The sequence below is a fragment of the Lepidothrix coronata genome, unplaced genomic scaffold (assembly GCF_001604755.1).
Source record: "Lepidothrix coronata isolate B3197 unplaced genomic scaffold, Lepidothrix_coronata-1.0 Scaffold29, whole genome shotgun sequence".
Lineage (NCBI taxonomy): Eukaryota > Metazoa > Chordata > Aves > Passeriformes > Pipridae > Lepidothrix > Lepidothrix coronata.
In genome coordinates, this window is record NW_016690209.1 from 4,048,386 (window position 1) to 4,073,827 (window position 25,442).

A 25,442-nucleotide genomic window follows, 5' to 3' on the forward strand; every position below is an offset into this window, starting at 1 on the left:
TATTATCTAAAGTCAAATTGCACCAACTGTCTGACTGAGGCTGGTCCAAGTCTGGCCTTATCAGCATTCAGCACCACTGCCCCAGGATGGATGAGGAAACAGAACACCACTAAAGGGTAAGCCAGAGACAGAGGGCCCCTGTTCTTGTTTGTTCTGCAAAGCCCTTTATGTTCTTCTGGAAGATAGAAAAAGATATATCTGACTGAGAAACAGAACTTTTCACTATCTTTGATCAACTGGCTAGAAGATGTCTCTTTTTCTCTCACTTCTGCTCTTTGCAGGCACTGCAGGAACTCACATCTCCTGGCATTGGGATTGGCATGGTGTTCAAGGCTGCTCGTCTGCAGGTCAGTTCTGGGCTTTTCTGTGAAAAAGTTACCCTGCAGCCTTCCTTCAGGCCCATCTCTTCTTCCATGGAGGAGCTCAGGGCCATCCCTTAGAGTCCGCTTTGGTACCAGGCAATTCTTTACCTTGGGGTGATGCAAAGGGAGGAGAGCAGCCTGTGTGCCTGCACCTCATGGACCTCTCTGCCTTGTGGTCTTCTTCTGCCTCAGGAGTCTCCTTCTGTCTCCTGCTCTGGTGGCTTCTCACACCACCTTGTCACCACAGGATCTGATCTTCCTCCAGTGTTAGGCGCGGTGACATGGCTCACATCTGCTGCTTGTTTGTTCTCTCGCCCTCTCCCCGGGGGAGGATCATGTGCAATGGACTGTTCTGTTTTGTTTTGTTTTCCCTGTGTGTGTATACACATTTTTATATATGCGTGTGTGGAAACATGGATATGGATACACGCATGGATTTCCCAGCTTTCTCCTTCCCTCCCACTCACAGATTAATACCTGAAGGCACACTGCCCTCTTCCCAGAAATAACTGAGGCTGTTTGGCTGCACGGTCTCCCACCACCAGTGTATTCCGTCCGGATCTGTGTTTTAAAGAATGCAAGCATGAAAAAAACATCAAGGTGTTTTACGCCTATGAGCTGGGGGACTTGTTCTGGGATGGCACAATGGAACCATTCTCCTTCCTAGGCAGGCTCTGTTTTCTGAAATGCTGTGTTTTCCCCTCAAAAATCTTTCCAGCTGAAGACTTTCTCAAGTGCCATTGAGATATAGAAGAAACATTGCCATCTGGGACCCTTCTCCTGGATGTGGTGTGTTTTCTGAAGCAAAAGTTTTCATTTCCCCTTTCAAGGCTGTGGCTCAGATGGAGTGGTAAGGTTGGGTATGGAGGGGTACATACCTACACCTGTTCTGTCACCCATTGGAAAAGCTCGCTGCTCCCACATGCACAGAGCTCCCCATGACCCATGGGTTTCTCCTCTGCAGATGCTTTTATGCTTGTAACTAGATGAGTACAGAGAGGGAAGTCCCAGCTGAAAGCCATCAGATGGTTTTTTGCAGACTGATTTTCCCTAATCTTTCTTCTGTGTTTCAGAGGTGTGGAAATCCTCTGTACTCATCTAGGAGGAACATCTCTGATGTTTCAAACAGCAGTAATGGGAAGACAGAAATGCTTTGGATTTGTATTTTTTCTACCTACAGGCCAGTACTACCTTCCAGGCATGTGATGCATGGATAAATATGGGCTGTTTCACCAGAGAGACAGTACCCCAGACATTGTTGAGAAGGTGAGAGATGTTTCACCCATGCTTCTGAAAGCTCTTGGCCTCTTCTTCCTTTTTCAGTGGGGCTTAGCCATTGCTTATCTGGAAATGTGTTCTTCTCTGTTCTCTGCGAGCCTTCTCCACAGAGCTCTGTTCCGGTTCTTGCTTTTCCATTTTTTGGTGCCATTTTCTTTGCCCCTATTCCAGATATAATGGGCCTCCCAGTTCCCGGTCACGCAGTATTTTACAATCCCCTCCAAAAACTACTCAGGCTTCATCCTCACAGTAGTGCCACTCCTTGGACCTCCCTCTTCTTGCAGGCAGTTGTTGTCAAACTCCATGTGGGCTAGAACCCTCCTCCTAATTTTTAACCCAAACGTTCTCATACAGCAACTGATCCCTCATTTGTCCTCATACCAACAGGATCTTTTGGCTTGGGTAGGTCTTCTCCCACCCCAGCCTCTGGTGTATTTACAGACAACAAAGTTATGCCCTCTCCTCCTTAGTTTTGCTAGACTAAACAAGCCAAACTCTTTTGAATGTGGGTGAGAAATACATTCCAGAGACCTACCAAACCTGGGACACTGACAGAAACAATTTCTGGGGGGCCATTTGGTGCCTTGCAATGCTTTTACTGTAAGCTGCTGGAAGCAGGGTGCTTGTCTGACTGCCAGAACAGTTTATCTTCCTCCTTCACTGTCTTTAGCTAGTTCCTCCATTGTGTCCTGCTGGACAGTTCCCCCATTCCCAACGCACTCATTTCAGCCCAGGGCTCACTCTTGGACCTCCACCCACTGGAAAGTTCTGCATCTGCCTGTCTGCCTAACTTCCTGCACTGGATTTTTGGATGGCAAAGCTGTTCCTGTGGGTAAAAGCATATTTGCTGTCCAGTTCAGTATCATGTGGGCTGACAGGCTGCAGAGCCATTTCACCCTCATTCCAGTTGGCTGTGGCCACATTAAAGCCTTGCACAGCCCCTGTGTTTCACTGTCGCTGCTCTCTGGAGGAGGGGAGCTTTGTAATCAGTGGGGCTGGTCATTCTCTTGCACCTATGAGTTTATTCAACCAGCTCCCAGAAAATGCCTGTTGCCTGGGGGATGTTTATGCTGCTTTCAGTGGATTGTTTTTTTTTTTTAACCGACGAAAGGATTGCCATCAGATTTTGAGCTGAAATGCACCCACCTGGGGGACCACTGGCCTCCCTGTGAAGACAGGGTTTCGGTCAGCTGCAGCTGCAGCGCTGTGGGCTGTGGTGCAGAGACCCGCCCGGCCGATGGCTGTCAGCGGCACGGAGGAGCAGCTGTGGTCAGCTTTCTCTTTTTGTGATTTCACCTTTTTCGGTATGACTTTTGGCCAGGTTTGAATCCCAGACCTGCAAGGCTGCTGCCACAGCCTGTGGGCAGCAGCTCATAGAGCAGCACATTCATATCATGAAACCATACCAAGTGCTGCAATAGAACAGCCTCCCTGAGGGCTCTGCCTCTGTGTGTCTGTGCACACATATGCTGGTGTTTCAAAATGCGATTTAAGAGCAGAACAAGTGAGGAGAGTTCGGTGGGGAGTAAAGAATGGGAAGGTAACAGTATAAATATAATGTGTTTCAAATCTAGGACCACCTTGCTTCATTTTAGGAAAGCCTTGAGAACAGTGTATTTCAGCTGCCACTTAATTTATATTTGCCAAAGAGTTGTACTTAATTTCAGAGACCACATTGTTCCTGCAGAGCACCAAAAGCACTTTACAGAAAGACAGCAAGCTATTGAATCAGGTTTGAAGCCTGCAGCGGTATCCTTGAGACACTCTTTTTTTTGAGACAACCTTGGCCTAGACTATTTTAAAGTGGCATGAAACTCAGATTGGTAATTTCTTTTCCCTAGCACAAAAGAGCTCTCTACAATAAAAATTTGAGGTGTACCTGAGAGAGAGAGAGCTCTGCCAGGCAGCCCATCCACAGCAGTGGGATCCTTCAGCCCACAATCCCTTCACTGAAATCAAGAACTAGGCACTGAGCCCAAGACTGCCCCAAGCAAATACCCGTTCTTTCTCGTCCATGGCCCAGGAGTAATAAAAATAAACCCATACACGGCAGATTTTTTGTTGCCCAAGTGAAAAGCACAGAAGTAACATGGTGACCAGGCTTCTGGGAGAGCCCAGGAGAGAATTAGACACTTCACACAGTTGCATGTATAGGGCACTGAGATCCCTGGTGGTCATCCAGCACCTGAGTTCACCGTGACCATCAGTTGCTTTAAACATCTTATGGAGAAGCCTGTTCTGCTCACGAGAACTTCAGAGCTGTAAGTCAGAGTCCCCTCCTGCTTCAGGATGCTGCAGTGTGAGCTCAATGGGTTTCTGGTATCTGCATTGTGCATAACATGGCAGTTTCAGTTCACAGTGGCTTGGGCAATCACTTTCCATTGCCTTGCCTTTATGCCCATTTGAGTTTTGCTTTCAGTTTAGGGTTCAGGCTCACCCAAATCTTTGAGGTGAAATGAGCTCAATAGAAAGTTGCATGAAAGAGGACACTACCCACATTTCCTTCAGCCTGGGCCTGTGAGAAATGTGCATGAAACTTTGAAATTGGAGGATGTTTCATGTTTTAAATAATATTGTAAACAAAAATACTAATCAAAACGTGACACAGGAACTGATTTGAATGCATCCCTGCAATTCTTTAAAGTATCTTGGCTCCTTCCCTCTAAAGCTCCCACTGGATCCTCTGCATGGGCAGTATGACTGGTATGACTTTCTCCCAAGTTGTTTCCAACATTTCTTCTTTTAGTTTTCACTGTACCAGCAAATCATCTCTTCTGTTAGAACCAGATATCTCCATGATAGCCTGTGGGACTGTGGTGCATTGACCTTGGCTGGATGCCAGGTGCCCACTCAGCCGCTCTGTCACTCCCCTTCCCAGCTGGACAGGGCAGAGAGTAGGATGGAAAACAACTTGTGTGTTGGGATAAGGCAGTTTATTAAAGCAAAAGCAAAGCAAAAGCATGCACATGCAAAAGTGAAGGAAAAGATAACACGGTTTATTCTCTACTTCCCATGAGGGCTTCAGCACACATAATGGTTCCTCAGTGGGCAGCCATTGGAGACAATGAATGCCCCCCCTTCCTATGGAATATCCCTTTGGTCAGTTTGGGTCAGCTGGCCTACTTGGGTCCCCTTCCAGAATCCTGCCCTCGACTGAGGAAGGAATGTTACAGTGCTGATGCTGTGCTCAGCAGTAACCAAAACACCAGTGTGTTATCAACACCCTTCTAGCTCCCAATGCAAAGCACAGCACTGGGAGGGCTGCTATGGGGAAATGAACTCCATCTCAGCCAGACCCAATAGAGGGTTGAAGTCTGAAATGAAGTCATAATTTAGCTGCTGTGTAATTTCCATTTCTTCAGTATTTGTCTTGAGTGGTCCAGAAAACCTCAGATGTTCTTGCAGGCTTCCTACCTCTGATCTACTTAATGCAGAAAATTCTGAAAATTCAGCTTAATAGCTTTATAACATTGTTCACATTTTATCCCCAGTCTCCCAGCTCTCTCCTGGATGCCTCTTCATGGGATCCAGCTACCGTTCTAGACAGGAACTTGTGTGATCCAAAAATGTCATGTACCTGCCCTTTAACAACACTGCTTCTTGACATGTTCTGCTTTCTAGAAGCAGGTTCATGCCCTGTGATTGTTAGATATATCACAGCAATGGGCCCACAGAGTGATAGAGTGGATGGATGACCTGCTGTGGCGACTCTGCAGTTTTAATTGGACTTTAGTAACTTTCAAGATAATTAAAATCCCTTCTGTGCAACCTTTACATGTTCTGGGTCACAGAGATTAAAACACAAGCCCACACATACCAGGGGCAGACTTCTTGTTCTAATACGTTCTGAGCACAGTGAGACAGTTGTTCTGTACTGACTCAGAAGGAAAAACACACTCTATTGAATCAGCAACACCACTTCCTTCCTCTGCAGTTGTACCATTCACACACACACTCACTTTGCTCTTCGTGAGAGAACCAGCAAGAGCAGTCCTGAGGAGGAAAGGCTGAAGATGAAGAGAAAATGTAGCAAAAGAGATATAGGTAAAATACCCTGGATGGTGAAGGCAACCTTAATCCTCTTCAGCTGATGTCTGTGATTACTGTACTCTTTATTAAACAATGTAGCTTGGCTGGAATGTGTGTCACTGAACTTAACATCCTCCCAAGAGCTGAGGAAATGCATCATGTCACACTGCCAGGGCACGAGTGGTTGCTGTGGGGGCTGCTGTGGAGAAGGGTCTCTGACCCAAGGAAAAGGGAGCAGCTGCTCTTACTAGGCTATGCCATCTGATGACTCTTGCACCAGACACAGCTGCCTCGGGATGTTTGTCATGGCCCGTCACAACAACACGGTGGTGGATGACTGATTTCTCTTCCCTGCTGCAAAAACTCTGGGCAGCAAGACCCATTTGCCAGCTCACCTTTTCTGGCAGGATAATTAAAGTTTTCCCCTTTTTCAAGACCCACCATATTGTCACATTTGGCTCTGCTGGCTGAGGGAGGCCGCATTAACAATCCCACGTGCCAAGGCAGAAAGGAGGGCTGGCAGCAGGGCTGAGCTCCCCACCACAGAATGCTGATGTTGACGGTTGTGTTTTGGTGGCCAAGGGTCCAACTCTGTTGCCTTCTTCTACTTGAAACTGGGAACTGCACATGGCCTCAGCTGTAGTGGGGATCTCTAGCTTCAGATGTGCTTGGCCATGGTATTTAAAAAGGTATTTAAAAGATGTGTAGTTGTGGCACTTAGGGACACGGTTTAGTGGTGGGCTTGGCAGTGCTGGGTTAATGGTTGGACTTGATGATGTTGGAGGCTTTTGCCAACCTAATTGGTTATATGATTCTATGATTCCATGTCTCTGTGTCCTTGGTGAAGTTGTTCAATGCTGGATTTCATGCAACCCCATGGAAAATGGGACAAGGAAACATCTGACACAACTACAAAGCTTCACAAGCCCTTGTTGGGATGTTGCATCTTTCCAGGGACTTTTATGGAAGAGGATGAGTTTATAAAGCTTCTGAAATGGTCTGGGCAAATGTCATCTGGCTGTCCTCACTCAGCCTCAAACTGATGGCACAGGTGTGTGTGTAGTGTCCATTACCAGCATCACTGGCCAGGAACCATGTCAAAGGAGCTATTTACAAAGACGGGGAAAGAAACTAGCTACCCAATTCTCAGGTTAATAGCAGTGGTTGGGATTTATAAGGCACAGATGGATTTGAAGCAGTCACCCGTGGGCCAATCCTAGAGCAAACCAGCACCCTGCTCACTAAACAGAGTCGTGCTGGTTTGAGATCATGCGGGACATAAGTGTAAGCATAGACATTAGAAGGAGAGCTTTCTTTCAAACTAAAGGCATGGTAACAGGATTTGACTTTTAATTTTGCTAATTCTTTACTATTTTGGCACTGTTCTGATTGTTTTTTACTGGGAGTTTTTTTTGGTGTTTCGTTGTTTGGTTTTTTTTTCACTAGACCTCACAGAATCATGTGAACCAGGGAGCTCAAAAGCTGGGTGAAATTTTTGCCCCAGGCTCTCAACATGTAAGATATGTTCGCGTGTGTGCATATACATGTCTTCATATGCACAGATGAGTCATTCTCACTCTTGCTTGTGTTATTTCCGGGAGGCGGAAGTGAGGTGGTTCAATCCAAGGTAGGGGAATGCAACACACAGACCTCCTGAGATGGGGGATGGCATGCACACAGGGTTTTGTGGCTCAGCAGAGGTGACTGGAAGGGGAACCTGCTGCCACTTTCCTAGTGGAAGGGTGGGCAATGCAGCCCTGTGTCCCTGGTGCCTTGGATGGTCAGAAAGTGCCAGGCATGTCTCATCTCCGTTCCCTCAGTTTCTGTATGTCACTGTGGGCAGAGGCAAGACTCAGAGAGGAAACCACAAATGGTCCAGGCTGCTGAGTCTCAGCAAACAGCAGAAGGGGCTCCAGGTGCAGCCTGTTTGCTTTCCAAAGAACCCAGTGCATTGCTGTCTATCTCTCTCCTGGAGAAACATCACCTCCTGCATGTTTGCCAGGACATGCTGCCTTCCCCTGCCCTGTCTCCCCTTTTCCTTCCACTACCTTCTTGAATAGAGACTGACCTTTTTTGTCTCCTTGTTGTCGCTTCCTTTTAAACCTATCTGATGGCTGGCAGATTTAGGGCTGGAAAGGTGCAGGACCAATAAAAACTGACCCAGATTGTCACCCATGATTTGTACCAAACTCAAATAGGACTGTTCCTGAGGCTCTCAGTTGTTTAATTCAGTGTAAGATGAATTATTTTTAATCATCTCACTCCTTCTGGATCCTGGCTGGGGACAGTACCGTCTATATTATCATATATTAAAATGGAACTGAGGTTGAAAATACACATCAGCAAAGCAAGCTGTTCCCAGGCTAATTTATGGCTCATCCTATACCAGAGACCCAGAAAAAATCCACCAAGAAGGTGTATCCTGCAGAGAACGTGAGCCTGAGTCTGGAGGATCAGTGTGGAGATAGGATTTACATAAACATTTTAAGACAAGATCCATTGATGCAAGCACTGTGGGAATCAGAGGAGGGAAATCAGGCCAGGCTCTGGCCCAGGCCATTGGTGGTCACCCATCTCCCATGGCTGGGTGGGAGAAGAGCAGTGCTATCAGCAGAGCTGGGGGTGACATGCCCCCCTTCCCACCACCCACACTGCACCTCTGGCTTTGCCACATGGCCTCTCTGTGTGTAGCGGATGCCTCTGGGCTGCCTGTGCACACAGTTTGTGTCTCCATGTCTCACGTCACTAGTGGAGGCTGCCCTGGCTCCCCAGCTGTGTTCCTCTTGCCCCAGAGCATCACCATCATTACAAGTCATGCTCAGAAATATTGTCTCAGCATTCAGGGCAGGCATATGTGTTCTGTGCTGTATTTTGAGACTTTTGTCTTCTGTGACACCTTCTGCAAGAAGATGACACACAGGTCCCCCTGTCCACTCACACCATGCTTGTTGCTCCAGCGGTCCAGGGCTTTGCAAAAGCTATTGGCAGCTTCATTTTCTTGCATGTTGCTGAACATACAACTATCACAAGCAGAGACGTTTCCCAAGAGCTCTCAGGCATCAGGATGAAAATAAAGTAAATAACAGTTCCACAGGACTATGAATTATATTTAGTGCAACCCTCTCTCTTCCCTCTCCAGCAAGATGAGATACTGGGGAGCCCTGGTATCCTCACAGTGACACCTGGGATAGCCCAGAGGTGCTCCAGAGTCAGGCAAGGATTCTGCATGTGGGATACCTACAGCCCTATGAGCAAGAGACAAAAGTCAGTTAGGGACATCCCTCCTACATCCTTTCCCAGAACAGGTCTATCTCTGGATCGTGGTCTGGATGCCTTACCAACAGCACTGGGGGCTGCAGCCTGGAGTGACTGGCTCTGGCAGCACTCATGGGGAGGTACCCAAAATGTAGGAAAGCCATTATGGCACAAGCTTTGCTGCTTGCTGCTTGCCAGAGAAGGTGTTGTTTCACCTGAGTTGTGGAGGCTTGGCAGATCATAGTGGGAGGTGCAGAAGCTTTGGTGCAGGATGACCTAGGAAGGCACATAAGCTCAAGACTTCTAAGAAGTCCTGGTTTTTTTTGTTTTGTTTTGTTTGTTTGTTTTTGTTGTTGTGGTTTGGTTTGGGGTTTTTTGTTTGTTTGGTTTTTTTCTTCTGGCGACATACAGAAGATTTTCATCAGTGTGATGATGGACATTATTGGCTTTGCAGTTTTTCATATCATTCTGGAAAGTCCAGTTTACTTTCCCTTAACTAGTGGAACCTTTTCCAGGCACACAGGCAAATAAAAGAATTGCTTTCACTGAGTTATTTCCAAACAGCATCACGATGTGCCTTCAGAAGATTGATAGAGGAGATGGAGGACCTTGACATAGTGGCCTGATCAGAGATCAGAGATGTTCTGCTAATGTGGTAAACCATGGATGTAATTTTTCTAGTCTTTGTGAGTGTTAAGGGGAGGTCGATGCACAGGAATGTGATAAGGACACTTGTGGTGGATGTTCTGAGCAGCCAGAGAGCCTGGGCTGATGCAACTGCACACGAGCAGGTAGTTGTGGATATATAGTGTTCCTGCTCCAAGCCTAGGGCCATGGTAAGAAATGCAGATGTCTGTGCATAAGGCATTTATTAAAATGACCTCACCCATATGTATGCATTTTAATCAAGTCAGTGAATGCCTACTGTGTTTATTTTTAATACAGTACTTGTTTTGATGTTACAATTGTGATGATGTGGATCTAATGGCAGTGACTCTTCATCTTAGGTCTCAAATCCAGAACTGAAAGTGAAAAGACACTTTGCATTACTTTAAAATACAAAAGGGAATGTCTCTGGGCAAATTAGTCCTTCATTTCCATTCTAGACTGTAGTCAGCTGTCTGCTGCCTGGAGTCCACAGTGCACAAGCTGCTTTGGAGGTCACCTGAGGTCCCTCCTCCTGCTGTTGACCAATAGGTGACAGAAAGGCAAACAGACCTTTGGAGAAAGGTTCACTTATACCCTGAACTTCAGTATCACCTCCAGGGTAAAACACAGTCTTTGCTAGCCCTGAATTTTATTTGAAGTGCTACTAATTTCCTCATTTTTTCCTTGAATAGCTCCAAAAAAATCCCCAAGAGCAAACTCAGGTCTAGTAGGGCTTTCCATCAGACAACATGGTGATGGTGTTATCTATTACAGTAGCAGTTCCCACCAGCTCATAGAGGAGAGGTGTAAAAAAACTCGTGTAAACTGAAAAAAGATCAGCACAGACACTTGCAGCCAGTCCATGTGATGGAGCCTCAGGAAGACCAGGGATCTCTGACTTCAGCTCTTCTCTAAATTGTAGCCTGGTCGCTGGGTCTGCAGAGATCTCGCAATTTTGTGATGCATGATGTGTGCTTGTGATAGACAGGCAAGCCAGCGAGCTGAGGGCAAGCTGCCAGCCTTCCCTTCACTTTGAACGCCCTTGGCCGTCCCGAGACTCGTTCCAAAACATTTAAATTGCTTAAGTGTGCAGTGATGTGTTTTAATTAATGCAGAAGAAGGGGATAGTAAAATACAGGTCCCTTCAGTACTAATTTGGCCTTGTGGTTGAGGCATAGGTGCTAGAAAGCCAGGAGTGCCGGGATGTGCCTCTGCCTCACTGCAGCATGAGCAGTGCCGCAGTTTCCTCCACCTTTGTGGGGCTGACGGTGCTGAGATGCCTTTGCCAGGTGCCTGGAACACAGGGTACCATGGGAAAGGTGTGTATAGTACACAGGTATTCATGACATCTTCTTGGTACTCTGTCTAGGAAACGAGCTCCACAAAATAAACAGCAGGTTTATTATTAAACGTCAGGACTTGGAGACTGAAGCCTTCCTGTGACACGCTTTGCGAAAAGTTGTAGGAAGTGGCAGAGTTTCCTCGAGGTCCTCTCTCCAATGTGGAGCAAGTAATAGCATCATATGAAGAGACTGCTGCTCCCATTGCACAGGTGGGGAACACCACTGTCACCCAGCTGCGTGACTTGCCCAGGAAATGTGGCATCAAATTAGGGCTTCACATGCACTGTCCGGAGGCTCACACTGTGATTTACCACGAGTCTATCTGTCATCAAAAAACTCTCCCAAACAAACTGCGTGTAGTCCTGGTGAAGAGATATTTCTGGGTCCATTATTTTCCCTATGAGCACAACAGGGAAAAGGGAAGTGGAGAACTTTATGGGTCATAGTTAGTACCACAGGGATCAGATGATACTTGAATTTTCAACGACACCTGGATTATTAGGGATTACATGTTGGCTGAATGAAGTGGCCCAACTTCAACATCTACATCCTAACCATGATTCTTCAACAGAGGGGACAGATTTTGACTTGACCATGTGAATAGATTGTTCATTGCAATGCCAGCAACGCTTCCTTCTGAGAGACATGGATATTATAAACAATGGCTCAGCCTGTGAACTGGTCAGAAGATCTGGAATTAGCTGATCTGGCCAGCCAATGACCCTCCCGCATTTGGAAATAAAAGGTCAAATTCTCAGACAGGCTGCAATGGATTAGGACATTTTTGTGAGAGATTTCCCTTCAGAAAGCCACCCTAACTGAATCTTCTAAGCTCCTCGGATGCCCAGAATTTGAATGGCAGCTAGGAATGGCTTTGATTTAGTAGAAGTTTTATTGGGGAAATTTAACCAACACCTGCAATTAGTCAGCATGAGTCCTACCAGAATGGTCAGTTCCTTAATTTAAGGAGCATTAGAACAGTGATTCATTTCAAAGTGGAACTTGGTTATATTGCTGCAGAAAGAAGAAATTACAGAGAGGAACAAAGAGAATGAGGAAACAGTTGTTTTAGGCTGAAAACAGAGCAGTATGTTCCTGGAAGTACACTTGCAGCCCCTATGCAGGCCTGGCTGAAGCTGAGAGAGGAATCCCTGTACGCAGTTAGCTCATCTTCTCTTAACAGGGCTGGCCTGACCTCATCTCTTTAGGCCAAAGCTCTGCAAGGCTGCAGGTACTGCCTAACACACTGTACCAGGCTGATCTGCACTGTAGAGCCATGCAAGGAGCATTTTCCGTGCATTTCCTTCTTCCATGAAAGTGCTAACAGGTTAAATACTTGCATAGAAATGTAATAATAATGATTAATGCATTCCTGCTCAGGTTCTGGCCTTCTGGCATAAACTATCCTTCTTCAAGACTATATGTTCTTTGCTTGTGCTGGTGGGTGTTTTGTCCTTCAGTCTAACTGAAGTCAACAGGAGACAAAAGTGTTGCACCTCTCATAAAATGAAATCCACCCATTCTTGACCAAGTAAATGCCTTCCAGAATAACAAAAGCAATGTGGCAACTAAGCCTGTAAATAGGAGATCAAGCAGAGAAATGAGAAAACATTCATTGCCTGGGAAAAAGTCCTGGCAAAGCTCATGGTGGTGAAACCAAATGGAAATGTTGCAAACTTTCACCTAGAATAAACAACCCAAATCAGCTGGAAGCACTTTCCATCGCACTGGTTCCCAGGAATGGGGTTGCCTCATTTTCTTGACACAAGCCTGCCAAAATCTGTAGCGACATACTAGAATCCTGCTGATTAGCCAAGCTCTTGGCACACTTGTACAGCCAGAGATTTTTATTTATTATTATTATTCTGGTAAGAATCTCTAGTAGATTAAAAATGGGAGGCAGGCAACACAAATACATATTTATTTGGGTGGAGAACACTCTGGCTTTAGGGTAGAATAAAGCGTTGTGTTACGTGGCAGCTTTCTGTCACAGGACCTCAGACATGAAATACCATTATTAACCTCCCAGCATCGTCTGTGGCAGATGAGACATGCTCCACTTCTCAGATGGCCAGAAGCTGGCCAGAGATATTAGGCACCGAATGCTCTTAGATACCCTTGAGTCAAGCCTGACTTGTTTATTCAGGGTTCTGAGGACCCCGCTCCATGTTTTTACATTAGCAGTTGAAAGCTGCCTGAGGCACCTGCAATATGTAGGTGCTCTGGTCGAGAAGTTAGTGCCACATTAGGATCAAAACTCAGGAACTCTGGCTTTCTTCCTTTGCTATTTGTCAGGTTGTGTTTGGAAGCAGGGGCAGCATCCCTTGGTGTTTGCACTTTAGAATTACCCTTCTGTGAGAAAATCCCCTTTTTCTTTTCTTCACAAGTGTCTTTCATTCCACGCCTGTTCTTCAAGCACTGCGTGACCCATCTGTTTCAGTGGCTGTCTAGTCCTTGTTGCTCACTGCTCACAGACCACGGACTGAAGCACCTCCTTAACGCACCTCATCTTTACCAGTTCTCCCACAGTGCCTACTTCTTCTTTTCACCCTTCACTGCCTGAGCCAGCATCCTCCTGTTGTTCAAGGCAGCCTTTGTACACACTTCCTTTTTCTCTGAAACTCTAGCAACACAAGAAATGTGGGCTCAGAAAAAATTAAATGGCAATTGCGAGGTTTCCCTTTTTCTCAGCTCTTTCTTCAGCATGGCTTCCTTTGGGAATTCTGTTCATAATTTCTTGCCATTTGCAACAGCATCCCAGGAAATGAGCTGCAATGTAATACATCTGGGGCTAAGTTTGAAGGAGAAGCCAGATGCAGACGGGTGTACTGGAGCGGAGGGGAAGGAAATAGGGAAAGTTCAGACATAACTGGACATCCAGCAAGGCCTTGCAAAGCCAACTGGCAGCCCTGTATTCCAAGGGGCTGTCTGAAAGCAGAGATTTGTCTGAATCAGAAACCTCCATCCAAACAGACATGAACTTTGAGAAGGGTCAGGTCCAGAATAGCTCCAGCTGGACTCCAGGCCTTGATAAGGGAGTTCCTCCCTGAGGCTTGAGAGCAGCTGAGTCCTCAGGCAGCCCCTGGACTGACCTCTCCTTTTCAGGGTCTCCAGGATTTTTTACCCAGTTACTGAGTCATGAGCTTGCAGGAGATCAACCCACTTTGGGATTGTTTGTTTCACTGTCCAGGGACTTTTTTCTTTCTTCAGGGAGCTCTGTGAAGCAGTTTTTCGGGGGGGAGGAGGTTCAGTGTGACTCAATGGTGTTTGAGAAACAGAGGAAACAAATAAGGAGATCCTAGAGGTACTTCCTTTCTAAATAGCTCAGAGATTAGTAATGCTTTGCCATACCTGTAAATAGTTCACTCACAGACATGAATGCCAAGAGTGCTCTGAAAGCTGCACCTCGCTGCCCCTCATTTTCAAAGTGCGTTTGATTTTTCAGCAACCACCTACCAAGCTGAGAGAAAATAGAAAGATCCCTGACCTTTCACTGCTCTGATTTCCTAATAATTTGGACACCTTTAATCCTTGCCTCAGTCTGCAGGGCACGGTTGTGTAACACAGCCACAGTCCAGGAAGGGCCTGGCACAAGAGAAATGCTGGACCCCAATGTGCAAAAAAAACAGGAGAGGAGCAAAGAGGAAAGCATGTCTGGGGGCTCACAACAGCATTAGCCATTTTTCTGTGGCATTTGGAGAATCAGTCAGTGAGTGGAAGGCTTTTGCTTGTCACCAAAATGTCCGTGCAGAGCGGTCAGACGAGTTGGGCAGTGAACGCACGTACATTAATATTTGCTGTCACTGAGGTTGCAAAATAGAGCAGACAGATCATTTCAGGACTTGGCCTCCTTATCTCCACCTACCACAGCCTATAAAGTTGCATAAGAAAACAGGACTGAATAAGAAAAATTTTGAGGTGGAAACCTCAAGAGAAATGAAGCAGATGCAGCAACACCAAATGGCAAAGCTTTCCCAGAATGGGATTTTATGGTAATGGCAAAGTAATTCTGAGCTTGTCTCAAACCCTGACTTCAGGTCCTACCCATCATAGGCCAAAAGAAGTTAAAATTAAGGAGCCTTCTTCTGTGGTTTGTCAGACACTCTGTGATTATGGACAGTCAAAATGCTTTTTATTGAAAGACTCAAGGATGTGCACCCTACTAGAAAACTTCCTTGTTTAATGCATATAATTCCAGTATGCAAAAAACTTAATGACTGAGAAAAAGAGGAAGATGTTCCCATTGTGGTTTAGTGGTGACAAAAGGGTTAATCATCTCCCAACACTCCCGACAGGACACACTAAATGCCATTGAGCCCCAGCCTTCCCCTGGGCTGCAAGAGCAGCACAGAGGGGACAATCCCTTCAGAAACAGGGTCCCCACAAACATCCAGATGCAACAGAAGAGACAAAGTGGCTCCAAAATGCTTTTCATCTGTTGTAAACCCTGACTTTATTTAAGAAAAGTGAAGACTTTTTTGTTTGGAAGCCATGAGCATCTGCTTAGTGACTTCCCAGTGCATGGGAGAAGCAGCTCACTGGTGTCTTGCCAGGTAAGCAGCAAACAACATTAGGTCATTGAAAACAGTTCTCCTTGGGCTCCATCTGTCAGATAAGGACAGTGTCACTGGCAGGATGTTTGTGCTGACGAACTCTCCTTCAGTTAAGAAAAGCCAAATGTGAAGCTCGTTAAGGAGAGAACCTGAGATGCCCTCTCTAGACCAGCAGCAGCTGATTTGCTGCCATGGGTTAGTTAATTTCTCATTAGCTCAGGACAAAATGAGCTGCTTGAAGAAGAAATGTCTCTGTCATGACATGTCAAACCTGTGGAGCCAACTGAATCCCAAGTGTTGAAGCTGTTAGGGGCCACGGGGGTGATTCTGGCTCCAAATTACCCACGGTTGATTATGTGTGAGTGACTCGTGCAGTTGGGGCATGATCAGCAGCCTTCTTCGGGCTCAGCCTGCAGGAGACAAACATATGTTCCAGCCTCACCTTCCCCAGCTTTGTAGCAGGCCCTACTTAGTGGCCATTCAAATATGGTGCTGTCAAGGAAGAAGTGAAGCACCTAATAGTGGTGTAGATTGAGATGAGATTAAAAGAAAACCTGTGGTTCAGAGGAATGACGCCATGGAAAACATCAAGAAAAATGAGATGGAATGTGCAGTCATTAGCAAATTGCTTTATTTATGGCTATTGGACACTGCTGTTGTGCCAAATCTTGAATTTATTGGGTGCCATGAATTTCTTAATTAAAGTTGTATTACTGAATTGTTATTTGTTGAAGTTTGCAATGACCATCCCCTTAGCTATTTTTACTTTTGCTCTGTTGTATATGTGTATGATCCTGTAAAAACAGACCAGTTTGTAGGGAGACAGAATGTTTTTAGTTGTGCTTTTTAAATGGCACAGCTGATTTTCTCTGAGTTGACTCGCTTCTCTCCTCCATTTTGCTTTTGTGCTTCACCTCACAGGCTGCACTGCAGTGGCTCCAAACCCTTTCCCTCCCAGTTATTAATGTTAAGCTGACAAGCTTTAAGTAAGGATTTTCAGGTGTCTTTTCAAAGCTTGTGTTGGCTGCTAGGTGTTCCCAGGAGGCTGCAGATCCTGGAATCTTCCACCCTGGCAATGTGCCCAGCCCATCGCAACTGCGACCTTACCAAGATCTCAGCACTGGGATTTTGCAGCTGTTCAGAGGTCTCCAGACACTACAGCAAATGATTTCTGTTCTCTGAGTCAGCCAGTTCCTGCTCTAGATGACACAGATCCCAAGCCTTTCAGGTTTTCCCACCTTCAGAGTTGGTCTCCTTGAGACAGAGATGGAGCAACAAGTGGAGGTTGACAACTGTGTCATTTGTCTTCAGTTTGCTTGTGCCAGGGTTTTGGGCAGATGGTCTTCAAGGAAGGCACACAGAGATGCTAGAATGTGGGAGAGCTGAGTTATCCAGAGCTGATGACTGGATCGACAACCAGGTCTGCACATGTGCTGTACTATACAGAAATCACAACAGCCCTCTTCCCTTGCAGTAATTAAACACATTATGTGATACTGTGTGGATTCAAGCTCCATTCAAGTAGTTTTGTGGCTCACAGGCTGCTGGATCAATGTGACAGCTGGGCAAAGCTGACAGTGGCTGCAGAAGGACAGAAGCAGCTCAACTCTGAGCCCTGCTCCCTCAAACCCTGCTCTCCTCTAGTGCACACTCAAGTGCTGGAACATCCCAGAGAGTCTCTAGAGCTCAGATTCTGGCTTGTCCCATTGTACCAAGTCATCCAGAGTAAAAGGTCTTCTCTCTATTCTAGCCAGACATGCTCATAATAAAACATGGGTCCTCAGCAAAGCAATGTAAACATGGCTTTTCAATGACATGCCCATCATCAGTCTTTACAGGAAGATTTTTCAGTTTAGAAGCTCACAGGTACATCATGTACCCTACACTCTGTGCTGCTGTTTTGCATAACACTTCCCAGACTGAACCTAGCCCTGGACTCTTTCAGGTCTCTTTTGTCCCAGGGACAAATCTCTCTTGAGAACTGCAATATCAGCCTCATGTGTTGCTTAGTTTTAGGCAAGCAACTGGAGGCTGGTTGTACTCAGGTTCATTAGTAGGTTTCACATCTTGCATGAAGTAAGACCAAAAAGTTTGTGTTCACTTTTATGATTTTCTTTTTTTTTACTTTTCTTTTTTCTTTTTTTTTCCCTGTGATTTGAGCACTTGGGGAGTAACCTGGCTGCCAAAGAAAGTTGAAACAGACAACACCTGGGCTATTCAGGGCAGGGGGAGTGCTGCAAAACCATTTCAGCGTGTATGCTATTGCCCTGTCAGCTGACATCCTGAACCCATCAGTTTGTAGATCTTTCTTTTGCTCCAGGACCTCATGAGATGAAAAGCTCCCCTGCAATGGCTTCTCCTGCATGGATTAGTGACTCCATGGGAGCAGCAGTCTGTGTGGAGGCACGGAGCGTGCACTCACCTGCCTTCAGCGTGGGACATGTTGCAGCCGCTGATGTCCAGGGTGGATAATGCTGGAAGGTCTTCCATTTGTCTTACTCCAAGCAAAGGACGCTTACCATGCTCCCCATGGTAGTGGAATCTAAATAATCCCTCTAATCAGAATACTGGCTTCTCTTCCAACACACACACCTGGAGGGTTGGGTGCAGAGGTTTCGGGGGAAGATAAGAAGCTCCTCTGTCAATCAGAAACACTGTGAACAGCATCCATTCTGCTGTTGTGGGGCTGTTATGTGTTTCATGCCCCTTCCTGTGATTCTTCCCCAGACCTTTCTGTGGATGGAAGGCACCTGGCAGCTGGCTCTCGAGACTGCCATCCACAGACCAGCCGGAGCACGTGCACATACCTGCCTTCAGCCGGACCAACACCAGACGAGTCATCTGGTGCCAAAGAAGGTTTCTTCAGGATCAGAATAACTAAAACTTCCTTAACATATGCAGGAGTCCTTCCAGATTGCAAAATGAAAATCACTGCCCGGAATCACTGCATTCAAAGTAGGGAAATATCTCTTTAAAGAAACCCATTGGCAACATAACTAAAGGCCTTTAGGCCAAACTGATATTCAATATAACTCCACTGAGTCAAGAGAAATACACCAGGGATTAAGTTTGGCCTGATAGCAAAAACCACAGGCAAGTGAGACTGATTCCCAGAATCAAGTTGACCTGGAAAATGTAGTTAGATTTTGCCCTTAAAGAAATAATTTTCTTAATAATAACAGTTAAAATGAAATGCTTGTCAAAATTATTATGAGCATATGGGGATGAGATGATCAACATTGCATGAATTATTTCCTTCCACAGCTGTCTTTCTGGTTCACTCTTTAGCTGTTCTTTAGTTCCCAAGCTTGTAACCTTTCTACTGCTCTTCTAGATTTACTACCTACCCTATTCATTCTTGACTTACTAGACCCACAGACTGTGTGGTTTTAGTACTAATCCTAGGTTTGCCACTGACTCTCTGTGGGAATTCTGAGACTTTTTTGCCCAGTATCCTTCAATTCCATCTCTAATGGTACATCAGTACATGAACTAATTGCCAGGCAATGTTAAGAGTAAAATACCTGGTTTTGTCTTCCTGGATTGGGCCCTTGGGCTTCAGCTTAATGCCTTGCAAGCACTACCAAGCAAGGATGGCAGTTAGCATGAGGAAAAAACATTCTCAAAAGCAGTGCCTGCATATGGGTCTTGCTTCCTGAGAGAGGAGAATTAATACAACAGAATTAATCTCTTTCAAAGCTCTGTCCAAAACTCATTTGTTGTGTTTAACTTGTTCTCAGCACTTGTAAACAAAGAGTGGAAAACCCAACTGTAGTTGTGCACAAAAAAACCCAAACAAAACCAAAAGAGGAGCAACTTGCCAGGGTGCTAAAAAGATCACTACCAACAAACCACCATAAAATAATAAATTTAGTTCACTTAGAGTATTGAAAATCCAAGAAAATAGAAAGGATAGAGGGTTTTTTGGGATGTTTATCAGTTTGGAAAAAGTTACCAAGAACTCCAAGGGTTTTTCATTTGCTTTCTCACCCTCTCATACCTTCCAAGAGGCAACAGGCCTTTTAAATAATATTTTTCTTCCTCAGCTTTGTAGTTCTCAGTCCCAAAATTCATGTCTGCAAGGGAGGGCTGGAGACTCCCTCCTAAGCTTCTGCACTTCAGGATCTCTGACTATCACTCCCTCACCTCTGTGTTTAACTCATGCTTGGCACAGCACAGCTTGATCTCAATCAGACCTCCTAGGAGGGCAGCCAGGTTGGATTTGATGGCATCAAGAAATGTGGATCAAATCCTGCCCCTGGAGTTCATCCCAAGTGTAAGCGTCTTCACTGATACAATACATGCTACTTTCTTACTTGAAATTACCAGGCTGTAATGTTCTTTTCATGGGCCTTACCTGCAGTTAAAGACTGTTTTCCTACAACCATTTTGTCCAGAAGGTGCTTACACAGTATAATCACACCATCTCTCACTTAATTTCTGCATGAATTTAGCATGTTAAATTCTTCAAGTCTCTCGACTTTTTTTCTTAAAATGCAAAGAACAACAAAGGGCAAACTATTTTTCTGGTTAAGACAATCTGTGAAACCAGAACTTGTCCGTACTTCAGTCTGCATCTCCTCTCTTCACCCATCCGGAGCTCCTATGAGGCCCTTTACCTGCAATATCACTCTTCAATGTCACTCTCAGGTTGGGCTGCATGTCCACTTTGCCTTCAGCACCCTTTCCTCACTTCCTCTGCTTTCCAGGGTAAATGTTCTCCTTGGCACAGGGTTCTGGCTGCCTGGACACATGTGCTCTGCCTGCATGAGCCCAGAACCCACATCTCTCCACACTACTGCCCCCAACTCTTCATCAGCCACCTTTCCACCTGCCTGGTGTCATCTGCAGGTTTTGACAGCAGTTGCTGTGTATCACCTTTCATGTCCTGGATATAACATTGTCCTTTCAGTCCCTGGGGATGTACCCTGAGTGACTCCCAAAGGACTGCTCATTTGGAAGAACTTTGATCTCACTGCTCTCTAAGCTGCCTAAAGCTTGTGCTGTTGGCATCATGCTATTGATATTGTTAAGAGAATCCACTAAGTCAACCACCTCACCACAACCTAACCCATTCAAAGTTTCTTGTCCCAACAAATGTTTTAACCTCGTCAGAGAACATAATTGGATTTGTCTGAAGGGCCTGGTTTTCATTTAAAAAAGGCTGAATAATAGTTGCAGCTCCGCTCAGTTCAGCTCCCCAACAGCTTTTCCATCATGTTGTCCACAACTGGTTTCATCCTATTGTGTGGTGCAGTTTTGCTTTAAACTTTGTCACACCCTTGTGATTTCGAAGATGCTGTGCCATGCTGGGAGATGTATAGGATGGGGTGCCCAGTGCCTTCAGGAGACAAGAGTCTCGGGTTAGAGTCTCTGCTCTCCCATCATCCACCTCTCTAAGGGGGCCAGGTACTAGTCTGAAACTGGTGGAAGTGCTCTAGTGTGATGCAGCTACAGTTTACATGCAGAAATGAGGGAGTCAGTGCTAGGAATAGCATGGGAATTTTTCATTTTCCTTTTTTCAACCACTTTTACCCCTCATTAAGTGCTTTCAGACCCAGCCTCAGGCTTGATTTATTTTTGAAAGGCCATTTTTAGCCACTGTGTCTTAAAGAAGAAAAGAAAAAAGAGTCTGCTGAGATTATTCTTAAAGAAGAAACCATGCACATGCACATTCTGTCATAGCTTCTTCACTTCTCGATATCCCATGAGATCCAACCCCCCGTGGTACGGGAGTATCACTCCGCTCCTCTCACCTGCAGTTCTGTAACAGCGTTGGGATGGTGGCTCTTCTGCTTTCTAGGCTGGAAAGATTATTGCTCTATTACAAAGAAAAATAATCTCACAAAATTACCAGATTCAGGAACATCCCACTTCAGAGTAACCCACTTGAACCTCCAAGTTGCTGCACAGTTTGGTAAAGTAACTTTTTGTGTTCAGGAATGGTTGTAATGGAGGCTGGAGAAATATGTCTTAAGCAGATATCTCTCAGTGTTCAAACAGCCAGGCTTTCTTCTTGGCTCTAATTTGATTCTTGCTACTCTTAATTTTCCTTTTCAGCTGCTCTGATAATGTGAGACTTTGAACTAGCAGCCTCTCCTCTTGAATCTGTAAGCATTTACTGAGTAGTGTTTAGTTAAGGGACCAGACAGAGATGTAGACCAAAGAGGATGGGATATGGAGGGTTTGTGGTTACAGCACAAGACTCTGAATCAGGAAATGATCAGAATTAACTTCAAGAGATGGGTCCAACCCACAAAGCTCAGTTCTGCATCTGCTCCTGCACTGAGCTCCAACTGCCCTGGAGTTCAGGCTGATTTGTTCTGTGGCTGTTGTGTGGAGATCAGCTCTGCTTTCCCTGGACTTCCACAAAGCAAATGCTCATTTAACAGCATTACCGAGTGTGCCAGAATGAGAAGAAGGTTCAGTGCAGGGTTAACTAACCACATAGCTTCCTAACAGTGAAGGAGTTTGGACCCCATGGACATCACCTGGATTGCAGGTGTTGTGAGAACTTTCTCAGCTTGTCCTGAGATGTGCTGTGTACACAGAGCCTTAGCTTTTCCCTGGGCTGGAGGGCAGTGGCCACAAAGCCGATGGCATCCCTCTTCTTTGAGCTATCCATCTTCATCAAGCCAGAACTATCCACGAGAAGCAATAAGAAATTCCCTCCCTGCTGAACAGCACCACAAAAGATGTACAGGATCTGATTCCCAGATGGCAATGTTAAAAACAGAAGGCAACATGTCTGGGAAAGTACCCGAGGCATACCTGAACAATAGAAATAATAGAGATGTAAGAAGAAGATAGGTCCTTTCTTTTTTCTGATATATGCATGCCTATGATCACTTAAAAAAACAAACAAACACCTTTTCTTCTTTTTTTTTTTTTTTGTCAACAGGAAACAGTCTGTCTGAATAAAAACAGTGCTAGAGTGAAGCAGCTGAAATAGGTGAACAATTGGTAGCATGAGCATTGTGCCAGGCTTGTCTGCTTCTTGTGTCTGTGTTATGTGTCATGTGAGCACCTAAATCCTTGGAATCTCTCGAGATTTATTTGGATACCAGCAAACTGAGTGCATATTTACCTTTCCAGCAACTTGGAGGATTACTGATTTATAAGGGCAAGGGTCCCCTAGCTAGTCCACCTTCACCCTCAGGAACATGAGGGTTGGCATGTGTTTCTATGCACAGTTTTTATTTTAGGTCCTCCTAGGACAAGTTCTAAAAGGTTAAAAGTGGGGAAGATGCGGCTGCCTTGTCTCACACATTCCAGGAGCTAAACACCCTGCAGAAACCAAAGGCAGCAAATGTTTTCTGAGATACTCGTCCAACCACCAGTGAGAGGGTGATACCACCCCATGAGCAGCAGGCAGCTTCATGCAGGCATACCACTTCTGTCTCTCTGGTCTCGCCCCGCCTGCATTTGTTCCTCCTTTGCCTGATGGCACATCTCCCCCACACAATGGCATGTACAATCTAATCTCTACTGAAAGCTCTGCAGGGCAGGAACTCACACATTCAGATCCAAATAGGCTACTCATGCCTTTTTAATTTCACTGGATCAGAATAACAACAGCAAGGAAATAAAGTAACAGCCAAAGAGTCAAATCAGCGCAGTGAAATGGGTCCCTTCCCTGTTTTACAAGTTACATCCACAGTACCCCAATGGTACCAGGAAGTCTTCTTAGTTACACTGGCAATTAAGCAGCCCAAAAAGCTCTTAGCCACCATGAAGTGCCTGCTGATGTCCACTATGGTGATGTCCACTATTGTGATCTTTGCTATTCCAAAAGCCATGTGGAGTAGACATTCCGTGGGCTCAGAGGTGGCTGAAGAGCCCCTCAGCACCAGCTGAGGGTCTGGGAAGAGCAAGCCTTGGGTTGGTGCACTCCCATGCACATCTGCACCCCGGTCTGGCATGGTGCTGATCTCCACAGCCATCAATCCTGCTGCCATCTGGATGACAGGTCTTGCACAAGCCCAGTGACATTACTTAAGGCTGTGGCTGTTTACAACTTCCCGCCCAGCGCACACCCGCCATGTGTTAATCAGGATGGTTCATAGTCAGTCCTGGAGTAAACAAATGCAACTTCACCAGAAAACATGGGAACCACACCTTTTTACTCCAGGTGTGCGTTTTGGCCCACCATCTGTTTCTCCATAGCGATTAGTGACTGGTATTTAAGACAATTTCTTAACAGGAGTTGGGATCGGTGGTTTATCTCCTCATTAGGTTGGTAATATCATTAATTAAGGTTATGTCAACGGACATGATGCCACAGCAGTTGGGTGTTATCAGTGGCAACAGCCTTCCAGGGTTTGGGCTTGCGGCGTGCCTACTGCGATGCAACATTAGCATCCTGCCCAAGGTGGGGACCTGCCCTTTCCCCACGCTGCCGCTGAGAGCCCGCCCCACAGTAAATGCATTTTGAGGTAGGCTCCAGAAATCCCCTCAAAAGTCCCTGCTCTCCCACTGATCCCTGTACCCCGGCTGACGAACCACCGCAGAGCGGGGAGCGAGGAGCAAACGTGGATTTTTGGCAGTGGCATGGGGGCCACTGTATCCCCTGCTGTGCCCACCCCAAGAGCAGTGGTCCCTATGGCGTAGTTTGGGTCCCACCTCACACAGCTGCTCATTCAGCTGACTGGATTTTTAACTGAGAAAATGAGCATGTTACTGAGAAATGTGGTGGAACCTGTGCCATGGTGTCAGCAGCAGACCTGGATAGTTAGAGAAAACAGGTTGGTGGAGCTAGAAGGAATTGAGTGATCATAATGTTCCCTCTGGATTTAAACCATACACACCATGAAATCTACGAATCTATGTATGGATTTTGACACTTTGGAAGTGAAAAGCTGGCACATTTAGCCTGTCCCACTCACATGATGCACCTTGACGTAGTAGAAAAGTGTGAAGACCTTTTAAAAACTTTCTTCTTTCTCCCCTTTTACTCCAGGAGCTGTATAGTTAAGCCAAAAACAGCCTTGGGTCAACTCCTGCCCTGGTTCTGTGCAGAAGTCCCACTATATCCCAAAGACTCAGCGCACTTTAAATATACGTCAAAAGTAGCATGTGCTGGCCAGGAGATATTTTACTAAGCGGTCCTTCAAATGAATGCAGTTTTAGTTGTTTTCCTCGGTTGTTTGAGGTCACTGTTCCTCCGCCCTTGTTAATAAAGATGTGATTAATGACTTTTGGCAAAGCTGCTGCCTGAAAGAGCCAATGCTTTAGGAAAAGCAAAACCAGTTTTCAGGTATTTTCTGTAAGGTTCGTCTCAGAAACACACAAATACATTTCAAAGCATTTACAAAACACACTGATGCCTCCTTCACCCCATCTCCACCCCCCTGCAGACACACATCACCATTCATAACCTGCATAATTCAATTCCATCTACCTGGAAAAAAGCTCTTGCCGTGCCTTCAGTTGGAAAGGTACCCCCTCTGCACAGGCACCAGCACAGAGCAGTTGTCGCAGGGCTTCCTGGAGTGCCCGTGGTGCAGTAATGGCTTTGTGATTGCTCTCCCCAGACTGAACAGTACCCAAGAGCCCTGAGTGAGGCCCCAAAGTCCCTCTTTGAGTAAATCACAGCGGTAGGGGAAAAGAAATAAAAAAAAAAGAATTGAACTTGTTTCCTCTGAGAGTGCTGGGCTCATGAGCTGAAGCCTATTTCTGCAAGCAGGGAGGCTCAGAAATCCTGATAGTTAAAAGCAAGATGGCAGAAACAGTCTCACAGCTGGGCCCAGGGTGCTGCAGCAGGGATTTGAGGAAAAGTACCTAAAATCAGGGTGTTTATGAGGAGGGCAGTACCAAATGTAGCAATCTAAGCTGTGTTGCCTCTGCTGAGGACCCATTTCTCCTAGGCAGGTCCTGTTTCTCACAAGGGTGAGAAATTTGAATCTGGTGATTTAAATCTTCACATTGATGGAGTTTAATCTGCACAATGAGAGCCTGTGCTACTTTTGAGGGTG

At 45.8% G+C, this 25,442-nt stretch overlaps 2 long non-coding RNA genes across 4 annotated transcripts in view; one reads left to right on the forward strand and one right to left on the reverse strand.

Annotated features, from left to right (window-relative positions):
• Window positions 1-24,582, forward strand: LOC108495208. Of its 3 annotated transcripts, XR_001874033.1 has the most exons (5): window positions 1-116; window positions 282-347; window positions 1,543-1,628; window positions 18,196-18,423; window positions 24,428-24,582. It is a non-coding gene; the product is annotated as an uncharacterized LOC108495208 (long non-coding RNA). The 3 variants fall into 3 exon arrangements; XR_001874031.1 differs by lacking the exon at window positions 24,428-24,582 and having other exon boundaries at window positions 18,196-21,855; XR_001874032.1 differs by lacking the exons at window positions 1,543-1,628; window positions 24,428-24,582 and having other exon boundaries at window positions 18,196-21,855.
• The window catches only part of LOC108495207, an 86,066-nt gene that overhangs the window by 849 nt on the left and 59,775 nt on the right, over window positions 1-25,442 (reverse strand). The window lies entirely within an intron of this gene.